The following is an 18,198-nucleotide window of genomic DNA, read 5'->3' as shown; positions in this document are numbered from 1 at the left end:
TTCATTAAAAATTTCATAAGGGTCCTCAAGCTTGGGTCTGATAGACCCATTCGGGCATCCATCTATGAGTGGCAGTACAACATCGAGAGTATTCATACATCTGTGCAATTCACTTCATCCAGATTAGTATAAGACCCAACATGTTTATCAGGTTTTGGGGCCTTACAAAAAGTATTTCTCAATTGGAAGGAAGGTTAAAATACTGCTTTATAATATGAGCAGTTATTAATGTTAAAGTGCTATCATATTGTGAACCACAATATCATAAACAAACAAACAGCAGCATGAATGGACAGCAGGCAATGTATTTTTACGTATTAATGTATCTTTAAAGGTGTATTATTGCAAATGGCTGGAAAATACGGTATTTAAACCAGTTTCATTCCCGCAATACCGTTCATCCGTGATCAGGTTGGCTCAATATTAAATTTGGACAGTTTGGCAGTTATTTATTTCAGTCGCCACCTTTTATTTGTAGTTTGTAACGCACTGAAAGAAACAGACATTCAAACGCGCAAAGGTCGTCTGTACGAATTGGTCCTGTATTTTTAAACTACCAAAACTACAACTCCCAGAAGCCCCTTGGTCTTGTTTCCGGTCCTGCGCGGTTTACGGAGCGGAGTAGAGCCCGGAGTCGGGATTCGGTTTATTTGTGGTCGTTTGGAAATAAGGTAAATCTTTTACTTTCATGTCACCTAATTTTTGTGTTATTTTATTGTTTTCCAGTACATTGGAGGCCCGCGAATCGTATCTTCATAGCTGTTTCCCTAGTCGAGAGTCGTTTAGAAAGTGCCGAGCCCACAAAGAGCGTCTCCGAGTCCCGGTGCGTTTTTCTGTCTCCATTCCATCCGCCATGCCGCCTGTTCTTTGTTGCATCTGGATTCACGAGAGCGCGAGTTAAAACCCGGCTGGAATTTTGGATCCCGTGAAATCCCGGATCCCGTCCTGCGGGATTCTGTTCAGGCAATAACCGCATGCTTTCTTTTGTGCTTACATGTACAAGAATAACACACGTTAGTAGCCTTTGAACAGTAATTGTGTGTCCTTTATATACGAGGTTTAGGGGTCAAAGAGGATTCGGGTTGCATGCCCGCATACAAAGCAAATGCCCGTTGTGTCTTTATGCACTTGTTGTTTGTGTTGATATGTCTCAAGGATTCAGCAACACGGGCGCTCTGCGTCCACGATTATGAGGCAGGCTGTGCGAGGAATACATTGAAATCGATATGATTGCGACACCGTTCTTCTGTTATAAAATCCTCGAGTGCATTCCATAAAGTTTTTAAAATCATTGTAACATTTTTACAAATACTTGTTAGCTTTACCAGTACTTGATAACGGTCAGTTTGTCAATTAAGAAGACTTTTATTATGTATTACATTGTACATTTTAACACGAGTACTTTGCTTCTTAATATTCTTAAGAATCGAAAGCAAAACAGCCAATATAAAGAATATTATATAGGAAAAATATACGTTTTAATAATGTTTTTTTAATCGGAGATGGTTCACTACTACTGCTTTCATCAAATCATTTATTGTTGTAATAACTCAAACTATCATTAGTTTTAGAAATCATTATAGGATATAGTTAATATAATGGATAATTTAGTATTGTTTCATTCCTATGAAATGACTTTAGTGTCTTGCACCAGCTAACTTTGGGACTTAGTAATGAATATCTATCTTATATAGTGCCTTTGTCTATCCATGAGGCAGTTCACATTGCAAGTAATACACAAGTTAACCAATCTTTAATGTTTTTGTCACAAAGATTTTTTTAGAGAGTGATTTATTTTTAACACAAAGTGAAAACCGTTTATATGTGTTCAACATGCATAAATGTTTAAAAGAATTTTCCACTTACAAATTTTGTATATTTTTTTAATATATTTCTAGTAGTGCAAATCAGACTAAAACTTAATAGAAAAGACAATAAAGGCAGACATTGACAAATATACTTAAGGAGGGATATGCTTTTGATAAGACCACACAAAAGGTGTCATTTTGCTTGGCTTTTCTCTATAAGACCACACATGAAAGGGACAGATGAGCATTAGAATATAAGTCAGTCACATGGTAGGGCAGGCCGAGTTAGAAATTAAAGTGGTGTGTTCGCTATGAATACTGCTTGTGTAGAATCTGGCAGGGTGTGTCTAGATACTCTTGCAATTCCTGCTGGACTATGGACAGGACTGAATGTGAATGAATGAATATTAACACAGAACCAGTCCTTGTACCGCTATTCAGTTGTAGTGAGAGGGTAGTCCATCATGCTCTTAACCAGGTTCTCTATTCTCTGCAACACTTTTCTTGCTGGTTCAAATTCTGCTGCCTCACCACATGCTGATATACAGCGGTGTGTAAAAGTATTAAGTTTCCTTGAAAATCATCAGATTTATATTTATCCATTCAGTATTTTTAGTGTGAACTCTTAAATTGTAACAATAAATACATTTTTAAAGTCAAAATAAATCTTTCTGTAGTTATTGCAGTGAAGAAGATAAACTCAAAAGTTAGTGTTTGCATAAGTATTTAAACTTCTGTGTTTTTCAAGCTCCTTTTTTTAATAGAAAAACAAAAAATTAACTAAAAATGATACAAAAGTGGCAGTCATTTGACAATAATTAAACATAATTAGATACTACTTGTCAGTCCTTTATATCTATCATTGTCTTTTTTGGATAATCACTGCAAATATGAAGACACAGGGCCATTCTTCTGATGTGAGAAACAAACTCGTTGAAATGCACAAGGCGGGAAATGGATACAAAAAATATCAAACAGTGTGAATTTCCCGTTAAACACTCTTGGATCCATCATCAGAAAGTGAAAGGTTCATCACAGCACCCAGACTCTTACTAGAACACGCCATCCCTCAAAACTAAACTTCAGAGCAAGACGTTGACTGATGAGAGAGAGAGGCTGCTAAAAATCCAATCATCACTCTCCGCATAAAGCCAAAGCGACACTGGAATATCTCAAAAACAGGAAGGTGATAGCTTTGGAATGGCCAAGTCAAAGCACTAATCTTAACCCTACTGAAAATATGTGGCACTATTAGAAAAATGCCGTCCCTAGGCACCATCCTGCCAACCTAGAGGACCTTTATAAATTCTGCTAAGAAGAATGGAGAAGAATCACTCCTGAAAAATGTACAAAGCTGGTACACACCTACCCAGAAAGAATTAAGGCTGTTACCTGTAGGGTTCTCTCCAAAATATTAATGTGTAGTGCTTGAATACTTGCTAACACTAACTTTGAGTTTTTCTTCTTCAGTGAAATATCTACAAGAAATGGTTTATTTTGATTTTGGAAATATATTGTTACAGCATAAGAGTTTACATTAAAAATACTGAATGTGTAGAAATCTTTTGCCATGCAGAAAATTATGACTTTAAAGGGGATTAAATACTTATGCACAACACTGTTAGTTGAACAATAACTTCATCTGCATGATAATAAATAAATATATGTGTGTGTGTGTATATATATATATATATATATATATATATATATATATATATATATATATATATACTGTATATATATATATATGTGTGTTTTTATTTTATTTGAAGAAAATAACATTGCATGCAATCACATCGAACTTATGTAACAAATGACTTCATAGAGATGTTGCTAAATTGTTTTTGTAACTGTGACTTTGTTCATAGTCCAGGGATGTACATTTCTAAAAACCTGAAACCACTGATTATTTCTAAGTGATCTCAGTCAATGCAATATTTTGCAATTGTGTGTATATTTTCCAAAAGTTCACTATCCGCTCTTTTGTTTTGCTACCACTGAGGTCCAGGTTTATTGATCTAATAACTCGGCTGTTGCACAACTTCATCTCAGTATAGATTCAGTGTTGATGATCAGGCCATTACCATGGTATTGTCTGCAAATTTGATGATCTGGTTATTTCTGTGTTTTGCTGTGCTCTCTTGTGTTAAAATTGAATATAACCTAGGGATCACACAGCAGGCTTGAAGGATACCAGTGTTTGTTTTTAGTCCTAATCACCTGTCGAATCCAAGCTAGAAATTTCAGCAACCAGTTACCAGTTGAGGCAATCTGAGAGTTTCTGTGTTTCAAAATTATCATATTTTTTCTTATGACACAGAGTGGAATATGCCTTCACTGAAATATGTGACATGATGTGGCTGGCTGCAGACAGCTGTGGATGGTGAGGAAGGAGATACACATGTGATTCTCCTGTCATTTCAGTTCTGAAAGCATCCCAGCCAGTGATCTTCACATCCAGCATTAGCTGAGCTTCTTGTCCAGTCGGTACTGAGACTGGTACTGCGAGAGACTGCATACTGTCCTCAAATAAAAATGTAGCTGACTTGTCATTCATGTCTATAACCTTAGTACCGAAATCAAGTGGTAAAAAGACATGGAAACAGCCCTACATAAAATAATATATATATATATATCGAATATGCTTCCAATTTGAGGAAGCTGGGGAGATGAATGTGAGAGAAATGAGTGACTGAAAGAATGATATATATATGGGAGAGGGAAATGGACGTTAAAATGAAAATGTCCTTGGTGCCCATCCCTATGATGTTAAAAACAAATGTTAATACAGTGTCTAAAAGTATTTACCCTCTTGGAAGTTTTCTCATTTTATTGTTGTACAGCATTGAATTGCATTGAATTTTTTTTGTTTTTTTGTTTGGGTTTTTTTTTTACACTGGTCATAGAAAAAGCTTTTCGAATGTCATTGAAAAGAGACCTTAGCAGAGTGATCTAAAATAAATGTGAAACACAAAATAAATGATTTCCTAATTAATTTGATACACCTAAATCCTGACTAGTGCAGCCAGCTGGCTTTAGAAGTCACATAACTAGTTTAAAGGAAATCACCTGTCTGTAGTGAAGGGGTTTCAGTTGATTGTAGTATAAGTACATCTGTAGCCAGTACTGTGGCTTAACCTGTACAATAAAAACAAAATAACATTTCACTCAACTCTGTGAAAAGATGATTGAAAAGTGCAACACAGTCACAGAATGGATATAAGAAAATATTCACTGAATATACTTTAGAGTACAGTTAAACCAGTCATAAAAAAATTTTGGAAAGGGTGTGGCACAGCTGTCCACATAAAGTGAGAAGAAGACGTCAACTAGTGACAAAAGTCACCAAGAGACCTATGATAACTTCAATCAAATTAAAAGCTAAAGTCGCTGAAATTGACCCAGTACTTGACCAATTGCTGCTTTATGGCAGAGTGGCAAAGACAAAAAACATACATGACATCTCGACTAGAGTTTGCCAGGAGGCACATGGGAGACTCTGAATTAAGCTGCTGGAAGGTTCTGTGTTTCCCCCAGAGACTAAAATGTAACTGTTCAGCAATCAGACTAAATACTATGTTTCCAAAAGTTTCACATTATCAAAACACATAATCCCCACCATGAAGCATGGTGGTGACAGCATCATGATGTTGGAATGTTTCTCCTTAGCAGACCCTTTAAGCCATGTGAAAGTAGAGTATTAAATGAATGCAGCAACATAAAGGAAAATCCTGGAGAAACACCTGATACTGTATGCAAGAAACCTGCACCTTGGAAGAAGAAGGCAGTAATCTCAAGCATAAATTCAAAACTACAAATGAGTGGCTTGTTTACATAGTTCATGTCCTGGAATGGCTGAGCCAGAGGACAGATCTCAGTCCAATTGAGAAATTATGGCTGGACTTGGAAAAAGACTGTCCACATTAGTGATAGAAGAATGAGGAGAATTTTCTTATAGATACCTGTGCACACATACTCAAGGATGTAGTTGGCTGTCGAAGTAGTTTGGGATGCTCCTATCAGGTTTTTTTAAGGCTGATACTGATCACTGATTTTCATGTTACTTGATCAGCCAATTCTGATGCAGTTTCTGAGGTTTTTTTTTTCTTCTTTTATCCCTTTAAAACACTTTTTACACTAATCTCCTGAATAACCAGACTAATATAGAACACACGACTTCTATTTAAGTGTATTTTTATAATTAAACTATAGACCCCATGTGTTAACTGTTCATTTTTTATTGGCAAAATGAAAGTCTGTAGGCTTATTGTTCAGTGACCATAAAATACCAAAATAAATACAATTTCCTAAAAATATACACTTTAATAAAATATGTACAGACATATTTATCAATAATACATATGTCAAAAAATGCTTCTCATAATTACAAGATGTCATATTTCTTTGTTTTTTCTGTAACACACCCATCTGAAACAAGGCTTAATTAAAACAAAAAGCAGTTTTCACCATTTCTCTAACAACAAATATATATTCTCTTAATTAATTGACATTGGCAGTTAAATGATGCTTTAAAACATACAAGTGCATGTATATTTATTTATTATTTTAAATCATTAATTGCACTGCAGTGTTTTGCTGTTAAAATATACATTTTCTGTAGTTATACAGGTGTGGTTTTTTCTTCATTGTATCAGCTAGACATTCATAATTGTTGAGGTATAATTATAAAATATGAATTACTATTTTAATTATGTAGTAATTGTTTCTTACCAAAACGTGTGCTGTATGATACATAGCAACAAATAATAAACATGGTACAAATCTTTAAAAAAAAAAAAAAAAATCTATTGTTTACTAAGCAGCAATTTCAAATTTGTCTTTATCTTTTCTTTTTCTAATTAAAAATGTAAGCTGTTGCATTTTAAATAACCATGCTGTCCAAACTCAAGCGGTGCCCGTTTTACATTAAAGGACAAAATAAAGGTCTAAATTCATTAAAGTAGTTTTTTTTTGCCGTTTGCCTATTTGCACAGGATGACTTCTCCGATTACTTTTTTTTTCAGTTTATTCCTCCACATTCTTTAATGTAAAGGCTAAATAATATACCAGTCACCTCTTGTTCACTAATGAAACCAGTTTCCACTCCTAGTTCTTTGTTTACACTGCAGGAAGTTTGCTCCAAAAAAAAAAAAACCTACCATAAAACATTGCCTAAAGGAGCACTACAATTTAATTACTGTAAAGCTTAGAAAAGCAGAGGACTGAAAAATATCGTTTTTTTGTCATAGGCTGTTTTACCGATGGAGTGCTTTTTAGTAAAAATCAGCCAATGTTTAAAAAATATCAAAATTAAAATAAAAAAGCCAAATTAAATCTACTGTGATTCAATGTATAATAATACAATGTGAAAACTTCCAAGGGGTGAATACTTTTTTTGGGAACTGTAACTTGACTTGAACATTTGGAAGAAAAGGCTACTACAACAGATGAAAGGGCAATCACATTGTAAAATGAGCCTAAACACTTCAGAATAGATTAACTTTAAGAGGTAAGGCAAAAAGGAAGAACATTAGAATTATTAGAATTTGCCAGAATATGGAATAATGAAATCCTACAGAATTCGTTTAATAGTTTTTACTAAAATCCTTAGCAGTGTCTTCAAGTAAATCTCGGAAATTGAAGGAGCACCTAGTTTACATTGTAAACATTCTCTTAAGGCTCTTCATTGTGAAGTTTGGTAAGTTGGTGAAAAATATGTTACCCCACACTAGAGAAAAGGTTCTCTTTAAGAGCAGTCTGATCTGTGTTTGTTCAGACTCCTCTGTATCAAACACTGAAAAGAGGGTTGTGCGTAATGCTATTAGGTACCAAGTGCTTCTATTATAGCTGAGGGTCTCAGCTGAAATTTTTACCAACATATACCACTCATCTAAAGAGGTGGAGAAATGCTTTAAATTACTCCTCCCTGCTATTTATATAACACAAATAGGGGCCAACTATTGACTGAAATATGCAAGTTTTAAATGTGCCATGCTTCATGTGAAGTCAATGGACATGGACTCTGAAGGGTTTGATATGTTTTTTTTGGCAGTGGCAAAATGAGGTGGAGCTGGATTATCTATTCTTCACCCATTTTGTCATTGTGGTGGTAAGTCTTGACAGTGGGAAATGTACAATTTTGATAAAAGAAAAATTCTGAACAATATGCAAAAAAGGCAGATTAAGTATTAGGTTTTATTGTTAAAACTGTTAAATATAAATCAAAGGGTCATTATGATTAGATTATATGACTGTAGTACTATGTGCAGTTCTGTTCACCACAATACAGAGAAAGACATACCAGCACTTGAAGTTATATAGAAAAGAGCAACCTAGTGCATTCCAGGACTAAAGAGACATCATATTAAAGTTCAGGGAGTTAAACCTCTTTAGTTTCAAGCAGAGGAGGCTGTGTGAGGACCTAATCCAGGTCTTTAAAGTTCGCATTAATAAAGCTGATCTAGCAAAATTAATTAAATAAAGAGTCACTCAAGTACACCAGTCATAATTAAGGGATTATGTTTAAGATTCAAGGCAGTAAGCATTTCTTTATGCAAAGAGTGGTGGGAACAAACTACTAAGTCATATAGTGGAAGGAGAAACCTTGATGGATTTTTAAAAATCCTGTATGAGATATTGAGACACTTAGCTATTAGCTAAACACTCATGCTTGATGAACCAAACTGTTTCCTGTTGTTTGTCAAATTCTTTATATTCTGCAATTGGGTACAAAATCCAATCCAGTATCTGTGCTGTTTAAATTACACAATGTAGTCTTGCCCTGAGTGTTTACAAATACATTTATTTTACAACAAATGTATGTGCAAAGCATTCATTTTTAAGCAGTGACTCTGGTAACGGGATATGGAGCCATACATTTTTTTTTTCTGCAGGTATCCTTCAGATTTATACATTTTAGAAGCAGTTTGTTTTAGGGCTACTGTACGTCTCACATGAAACCTACAATTTCTCAAGAATATAAAAATATCATTTTAAATCAGAAAATATAAAAGTAAATAATATATCGGAGAATGAGAAACTTTGTAACTCAGCTTTTAATCTTTAACACCTCTTAATTCTTCTTGACCTTTCCTTAAATTACATTTGTGTCAGAGGTACTGGCATAGCATTATTAAATCTTAAAAAAAAATCACACATTTTGTTGCTGACCACCAGCATGTTCACTTGGCTTTACTTTAAAGATGAACAATGATATGTCACAACATTCCTTGATGTACTAAAAAGTCCTTTAGAAGGTGCATTGGCAGGCACACAAGTATACGTCCTGCCCAGCTTCTTTATTTAAGGTAAGTTAAAGTTAACTTGGTGGAGTTTCTTCCAAATCAAATGATCTTTCTCATTGTCAGTTGTGGGAAGGCAGTCAGAAGGTAGCTATTAAATTCATCTTCAATAGCAGCTGCAGGGGAAAGTGTGGTCACAACTGATTCTTGCAAGAGTCATAATCATTCTCTTCTTCACATGGTGGGATTTGTGACTGTGTGGCTCTGCTGAGACACAGACACTGAACCAGCTGAACTTGTGGTGCTAGCAGCAGCAGGCCGGTGCTCCTATAAGAGAGAGATGAGTTGGACTTGTAAATATTTTTTAAATACATGTGACTTATATTTGAATCTCTTCTCCCATCAATGATTCCAATTAAAAAATACCTTTTGTGTCATCATCATCTCGGGCAATTAGTTTATCTTTATATCTGTGAAGTTTTCAGGGCACGTATAGGTTGCCTTGAACCATTAATAAAAGAAAGTAGGCAGTGTTCAACAGTCCGGGCTGTTCCTCCCCATGTACTGTGCTCCCATCCTTAATTTTGATTGATCAGGTCAAATCAGTGTCGTCCTCATGTGTTGCAAGTATTTTTGTCTTCAACAGATAAGGTACTAGTTGCATATAAGACGCACTTCCTTTCCAAACATGGCATCTGTAAATTCCTTCAGTGCCTTGTTCACTGACTCAAGAACCTGTATGCTGTGCCTTATTAAAATCAGGTTCTGTGTCTCTGTCATTAGTGTGGGATGCTCTCTGCCATTTTATGTCTTGCATGCCATTTGGTTGGGTACTCTGTAATCAGACCAGGCTCAAGTAAGTTTAATTCCCTCTGTGCAGTCTTCAGTGCCTTTGTCTTTTTCCAAATGTCTTACCAGCTTTCTACACAACCCTGCAGCATAATCAATGTGTGTGTCACCTTTCTGAAAAAAAGCAAGAAAGATAGACAAAGAGAGCAAGTTGGCTGCCTAGTTGAAGTACCATTGTACAAAATTTGCAAGCTTTATCAACAGTGAGGTACAGCGCATCCAGAAAGTATTCACAGTGCATCACTTTTTCCATATTTTGTTGTTTGTTTATTACAGCCTTATTCCAAAATGGATTAAATGTATTTTTTTCCTCAGAATTCTACACACAACACCCCATAATGACAATGTGAAAAAAAGTTTACTTGAGGTTTTTGCAAACTTATTAAAAATAAAAAAAATTGAGAAAGCACATGTACATAAGTATTCACAGCCTTTGCCATGAAGCTCAAAATTGAGCTCAGGTGCATACTGCTTCCCCTGATCATCCTTGAGATGTTTCTACAGCTTAGAGTCCACCTGTGGTAAATTCAGTTGATTGGACAGGATTTGGAAAGGCACACACCTGTCTATATAAGGTTCCACAGATGACAGTTCATGTCAGAGCACAAACCAAGCATGAAGTCAAAGGAATTGTCTGTAGACCTCCGAGACAGGATTGTCTCGAGGCACAAATCTGGGGAAGGTTACAGAAAAATTTCTGCTGCTTTGAAGGTCCCATTGAGCACAGTGGCTTCCATCAACCGTAAGTGGAAGAAGTTCGAAACCACCAGGACTCTTCCTAGAGCTGGCCGACCAACTAAACTAAGCGATTGGGGGAGAAGGGCCTTAGTCAGGGAGGTGACCAAGAACCCAATGGTCACTCTGTCAGAACTCTAGAGGTCCTCTGTGGAGAGAGGAGAACCTTCCAGAAGGACAGCCATCTTTGCAGCAATCCACCAATCAGGCCGGCCTGTATGGTAGAGTGGCCAGATGGAAGCCACTCCTTAGTAAAAGGCACATGTCAGCCCACCTGGAGTTTGCCAAAAGGCACCTGAAGGACTCTCAGACCATGAGAAACAAAATTCTCTGGTCTGATGAGACAAAGATTGAACTCTCTGATGTGAATGCCAGGCATCACTCATCACCAGGCCAATACCATCCCTACAGTAAAGCACGGTGGTGGCAGCATCATGCTGTGGGGATGTTTTTCAGCGACAGGAACTGGGAGACTAGTCAGGATAAAGGGAAAGATGACTGCAGCCGTGTACAGATATATCCTGGATGAAAACCTGCTCCAGAGCGCACTTGACCTCAGACTTGGGCGACGGTTCATCTTTCAGATGAACCTTCAAATTAGAAACTTTGTTAAACACAACCTGTTCAATTTTAATCACCTCCCACCTACCTCTGTGCCGGAAAAAATATTGATCAGTCTTGAGGACTTAGGCAGCATTTCCGTAATATATAAAACCATTTTACAGTCCCTCCCTTTCAAAAATCCAAGAGTACATTGTGAAAAGGATCTCTCTCTTAACTGCTCAGAAAAGGAGAGGAAGGTAGCAATGCACAGAATACACTCGCTCTCCATATGCGCAAAGCATACAATTATTCAACTCAAATCTATGTATCAAGCACATCTGTCTCACTTAAAATTGTCCAAAATGTTTCCAGGGCAAGATTCAGCCTGTGAACTTTGCAATCAAGTTTCAGCTTCACTGGGCCACATGTTTTAGGCGTGCACCAAATTAACATCATTCTGGACCAAAATCTTTAAATGCTTTTCAGACAGCCTTGGAGTCACAATTCCTCCTAGCCCATTAACAGCTCTGTTTGGTGTATTTCCATATAGGCTTAAAGTGGAGAAGGACGAACAAACTGCAATTGCCTTTACTACACTATTGGCATGTAGACTTATCTTGCTCAACTGGAAGAATCCTAACCCACCTCTTTTAAGTCAGTGGGTAACTGATGTTATATATTATTTGAAACTGGAAAAAATCTAATTCTCACTTAGCAGATCTGCACAAAACTTTTTCAAAACCTGGCAGGATCTAATCAATAACATTTTAGAATAAGTATTTAAATTGAGGAAGCAGATTCTCTTCCCTTTTTTTTTATTTACCAAGAGTGTTATCGAATATTGATTTGTGTCTTAAAGATTACACAAATATAGCAAAACAGCATATGAATGTTGTTTTATGAAGAAATAATGCTAATGCTTTTAAATACTTTTTAAAAGGAGACCAGCAGTGCCCTTTACCTTGCTGATTGTCTGCTTCTGTGTTGGGGGGTTAGGGGCATGGTTTCACTTCAAAAAGTGATCTCAGATTGCTGTTATTGATGTTACAACATAGAATGTTGATGCCCAGATATGAATTGCTGTCTCTATTGTCTGCTGACAATAATCCCTGAAAAAATATCACACTTATAATTATTTCCAAGCTTTCACTACATGTAATAAAACAATTAAAAATTGATATAAAATTGGTATGAATCACATCTCAAAACTACCACATCATGTTTTAAGCTTGAGTAAATGTCTAGTTGGATAAAACAGCGAAACTTGCTAATTTTTTTACTTAGACAAAAACATTGTCCTTAGTTTTTTATTGCCATTATCTGCAGAAAGAATGATTCAGCATGTGGTATTAAATTTGGTAAGTGGTTTCATCTGTGTCATTGTAGTTTGGCTGTATAAAAAAAAACAATTTAGTGCAATGAATTCAGTCCAGGTTTATTATTATTTTAATGAAGTACAATAAAACTGTTATGGTGCACACTTCACTGACACCTCAATCATAATCACTATTTAACTGGATTAACAGCTTCTAGAACCACTTTTTTCTTCCTGTTGCATTCCAGATTATTCAATTTACTTTAATTTTGTATAGCTTCAGTGACTGTAGGGGCAGAGCGCTGGGTGAAGTTCTCAGGTAAAATACAAAGATAATGAGTGTTAAAGACAGGTTTGTTTAAAAAGTAGTCTGAAACTGAGTAACATAATGAAGCCCAGCAAAATCTGTCTATTAATTGATGGTTAAACATTGATCAATTGACAATAAAGGAAAGGAAGACAAATGCTCCAGTCAGCAGCATTTATGGAGAAAATAAACCTCTGGTGAGTCCATATGAGAAAGACACAGAACAAAGTCAGGCACAGTTACACTCTTGGAGACCTAGGCCAACTGGACATCTGGGAAAGTGAGATATTGTCTCATTTCATTATTACAGAGTGACCAAGATGCCTGTTTAATTATAAACAGACAAGTGCAGCTTAAAATTTTATTAACTTTAATTGGATGTGTGCATTATTTAGAAGCTATAAATGTGATGTCATCATCGTCCACAAAACCTTTTGAGAGTTTACATCTTGCACATCTGTGTTGCTCATTTTGCATGTAAACAGGGGCTCCTCCTACCTACATATACCACAATACTTTGCACTTGTATATACTTAATAATATTCAGCTTCTAAAGATGCGTCTGTAAAAATGGTATGTCTAAGATTACTGATAATTCTTCCAAATTCATTAACATCTTTAAAAAAAAAAAAAAACTTTTTGGATCCAGTTTTAGGTCTAGGACAAATATTCAATCATTTTGATAAATTCAAATTATTCTGAACACATTTACAGTGCAGCAAAACTAATAAAAGTAGTACTTTGGGGACCTTCTATTGTTGCCTCAGTATTGTTTTGAAAATAATAAAACTCCTAAAAAACTCCATCCTGAAGTGTTTTCCCACACACATTAACTGAATGGGCAAATGTTATACTAAACTGAACTCAGAGTTTTATTTTAACATGTTATGTTCTTGATTCTACATTTATTTTTTTTAAAAAAGACACACCTTATTTTTTAGCTATCTTTCTTTTTTTGGCCATAGAATTTGATTACGTTTCTAGTAGTTTCTAAGATTTTGCGTTCATATTTCTAAAAATTAATTAATCATCTTGGTAATAATGATTCAGTTGTGAGTTGGAACTAACAGCTTGCATATAGAAAATGTTCATTTGCCAGGGTGCCAGCTAACTATTTGATTATTATTTAAAAAAAAAAAAAACAATAATGTTAAGTGAAAAGTGTAATTGCTAGTACATAGTGAACACATAACATGAAAAACTTTGCTGAGAGATGTGTTCTAATGGTCAAAATAATATTGTATACCTTTTTATGTACTTTAATTGTTTATCCTAATTAAAAGAGATGGACAAAAGGAACATTTACCTGCAAAAGTTAAACATACACACAGACCTTTTCAGTCTCTTATGAATTAGACCATAAATTGGATAACAACCTTAAACAATGTAGTTTGGTAGAACCACTAAATGGACACTGAAAAAGAAAATAGAAGGTGCAGAAACTACAGGAACAACACATATCGGAATCTCTACAATTAAGGATCAGTTTAGCATTTTTCAAGTCAAAGTTCTTTCTTTCTTTTTCTTTCAGCTGCTCCCGTACCACAGCGGATCATCTTCTTCCATATCTTTTTGTCCTCTGCATCTTGTTCTGTTACACCCATCACCCGCATGTCCTCTCTCACCACATCCATAAACCTTTGCTTTGGCCTTCCTCTTTTCCTCTTCCCTGGCAGCTCTGTCCTTGGCATCCTTCTCCCAATATACCCAGCATCTGTCGTCTGCACATGTCCAAACCAACGCAATCTCGCCTCTCTGACTTTGTCTCCCAACCGTCCAACTTGAGCTGACCCTCTAATATACTCATTTCTAATGCTATCCATCCTCATCACACCCAGTGCAAATCTTAGCATCTTCAACTCTGCCACCTCCAGCTCTGTCTCCTGTTTTCTGGTTAGTGCTACCGTCTCCAACCCATATAACATAGCTGGTCTCACGTCCTATAGACCTTCCCTTTCACTCTTGCTGATACCCGTCTGTCACAAATTACTCCTGACACTCTTCTCCACCCATTCCACCCTGCCTGCACTCTCTTTTTCACCTCTCTTCCACAACCCCCATTACTCTGTACTGTTGATCCCAAGTATTTAAACTCATCCACCTTCGCCAACTCTACCCCCTGCATCCTCACCATTTCACTGACCTCCCTCTTATTTACATACATGTATTCTGTCTTGTTCCTACTGACCTTCATTCCTCTCCTCTCTAGCGCATATCTCCATCTCTCCAGGATCTCCTCAACCTGCTCCCTACTATCGCTACAGATCACAATGTCATCAACAAACATCATAGTACACAGGGACTCCTGTCTAATCTCGTCTGTCAACCTGTCCATCACCATTGCAAATAGGAAAGGGCTCAGAGCCAAACCCGAATGTGATGTGATGTCAAAGTTATTTTTTAAAATTCATAAACAGACACTTCACTTTAGAACAGTTTTATGTGGCAAATTAATATATACCATGATTGTGAAAAAAATAACTAGCCTGCTCTTACATTTTCAATGGAGGTGTAGGGGCAAGAGTCCAAACATTAAAATAAAAGCCTTAAAACTTAACAAAAACATCTACTTTGAAGCAGCAAAGATTTCAATTTAAGAAAATGTGTCTTATGAATTTATGAGGCATGCTTGTGACAACAAAAGTAAATTTAAATGGAAGTAATACATTTTATCACAGATTCATGGTATGATTTTCTTGACAAAAAGATAATTTTTCTGTTTGCTTTTCTGCTCATGGTGCCTGTTGTGTGTGGAGCTTTGACATTTTCCACAGGTGCAGCCACAACTCACCAGGAGCCTCATGTATAACGCCGTGCGCAGAACTTGCACTATAACATGGCGTAAGCACAAAAGCCGAAATGTGCTTATGCACAGAAAAATCCAGATGCAGGAATCTGTGCGTACTCCAACTTCCACGTTCTTCCGCTACATAAATTCCGATCAGCGTGAAAAGTAACGCTTGTGCATGCGCTTTATGTAACGCCCCAACTCCTCCCATAATTACGCCTCTTTGAATATGCAAATCAATATAAATGCCCTTAAGCTCAGCCTTCTGTGAAAAGACAATGGGAAAAGCACAGGGGAAAATATAAGAATTTCAGCGAATACCAAGTGGTGGCAAAGGAAAAATATACTATTTGTTTAATTAAACCGTGGTATAATCAACAATAGGAAGTTGATCGAGTGACATAGTGTGTTGGAGAAACTTGAAAGCTCAGATATCAGTCGCCGTGAAAAGGCGAGTCGTAGCCTACCGTCTGAGTGTCATATGAAAGCTTTTTAGGGTACAGAGAAAAAAAAGGCACACAGTGGGGAAAAAAAGCACGAAATGTCAACTTCAATCTCGAAATTTCCACTTTAATCATGTAGTTTATTTTGTCATTAAAATAGAACATCATAAACTTCATCTTAAAATCGTTTAATTAACCAGTTTCTCAAATCACATCGTAATTAAAGTAGCACGTTAAATGCTTTGTTTTGTATTTGATCTTCTATGTGCTCTGTGTGTGTGAATCACTACTTGCTTCTTAAACCGGCTCTCTTCCTCCGACTGTACACAGAATCCATTACATTCGTGATATTACAGCTCTCTGAATAACTAAAATACTGAGATGTATACGTGATATAATTTTCATGATGATAAGAGTTAAAGCACGTTATTAAACATGGGTTTTACAGCGCAGCGATTGTGCACGACCATCGATGAAATTATTTATTGCAGCAGTACTCAGGGCGGCTCTAGGCTTGTGGTGGCACTGGGCAGAAAAGAATCGGTGGCTCCTTAAGCCCGCCAATGTCAGTAAGGTAGCTTATGCACGGTGGATGGCCACGTCCGTTGCAGACACTGCATAGCCGCCTCGTGCTCATGACACAAGCATTTAACTTTTGTCGAAATTTGCCTCTGCGTTTTTAGCTGTGTCGTTATTTTCTCTTTCTGTTTTATATTCAATATATATTGGCGTGGCCGCCCATGCAGTTCTTGCTTTTCTTTCTCCAAGTAACCGTTTGCCACACAATCAGCTCTGTAAATAGTAAGGGTGCAACGATACATGTATCGATATTGAACCGTTCGATACAGTGCTTTCGGTTCGGTACGCATATGTATTGAACGATACAAAATTATATACAGTAATCCCTCCTCGATCGCGGGGGTTGCGTTCCAGAACCCCCCGCGATAGGTGAAAATCCGCGAAGTAGAAACCATATGTTTCTATGATTATTTTATATATTTTAAGCCCTTAGAAACTCTCCCACACTGTTTATAAATATTCTCTGCACAGTTATACAGTAAACCCTTGTTTAACGCGGTTAATCCGCTCCAGACAGATAAATGAATTTCCACAAAGTAGGATTCTTTATTTATAAATCTAATATTTTCGCAGTTAGAGCATAGAAAACCTGTTTACGACCTTCTAAATATGTTTTTTAACATTATTAGAGCCCTCTAGACATGAAATAACACCCTTTAGTCAAAAGTTTAAACTGTGCTCCATGACAAGACAGAGATGACAGTTCTTTCTCACAATTAAAAGAATGCAAACATATCTTCCTCTTCAAAGTGCGTAAGGAGCGGAGAATGTCAGAGAGAGAGTAAAGTAAACAATGAAAAATCAATAGGGCTGTTGCGCTTTTAAGTATGCAAGCACCGCGATAAAGCAGAGGCAATGAAGGGATCAATGCGAAGGTAGCCTTTCAGCATTTTTTACAGGAGCGTCCCCATCTTCTAAGCAAACAGCCTCTGTGCAAAAAGCCCCTCTGCTCACATCTCCTCCGTCAAGCGCAGAGAACGTCAGAGAGAGAGAGAGAGCGCGAGATTAAAGGAAACAATCAAAAAATCAATAAGTGAGCTTTTGGACGCACCTCGATAAAACGGCATTTCTTAGAGGAGCGTCCGTATCCAATAGGCAAAAAGCTTCTGTGCAAACAACACCTCAGCACACACCCTCTCCGTCAGGCGCAGAGAATGTCAGAGAGGGTGAGATAGAAACAGAGACAAGCAAACAATCGAGCACGCGCGGGAGGCATATCTTATAGCATTGAGGAGTTTTAGTTAATATGTAATACGTGCTCTGATTGGGTAGCTTCTAAGCCATCCGCCAATAGCGTCCCTTGTATGAAATCAACTGGGCAAACAAACTGAGGAAGCATGTACCATTGGGTGTGTTTGTTTTATATTCTACCAAGTAAAGAAAATACAGTCAGGGATCCCCAAATAATGCAGAACTGTATGTGGTTGATACCTTATTTTTAGAACATTTCAAATGTTTCAAAATATATTTAGGAAGGCATTTCTGTGCAATACATATTTTTATTTAAGTTGTTTTTGTTGTATATGCAGCTAAGTGCTAGCACTCCAGAAGATGAGTGTGAGGGGAGGTCCATCAGAGAGTGGTTCATTT

General features: G+C 36.7%; 1 protein-coding gene across 3 annotated transcripts in view; it reads left to right on the top strand.

The window, feature by feature from the left end:
- The first annotated feature begins 606 nt into the window (after positions 1-606).
- prdm15 (PR domain containing 15) overlaps positions 607-18,198 on the top strand; it is a 133,683-nt gene continuing 116,091 nt past the window's right edge. For all 3 annotated transcript variants that reach the window (XM_039744578.1, XM_039744577.1, XM_039744576.1), the window contains exon 1: positions 607-671. The gene's annotated coding sequence lies outside the window, so the exon portion shown is untranslated. The remainder of the gene's footprint in view (positions 672-18,198) is intronic.

The sequence above is a fragment of the Polypterus senegalus genome, chromosome 2 (genome assembly GCF_016835505.1).
Source record: "Polypterus senegalus isolate Bchr_013 chromosome 2, ASM1683550v1, whole genome shotgun sequence".
Taxonomy (NCBI): domain Eukaryota; kingdom Metazoa; phylum Chordata; class Cladistia; order Polypteriformes; family Polypteridae; genus Polypterus; species Polypterus senegalus.
This window is presented reverse-complemented; position numbering and strand designations above follow the sequence as displayed.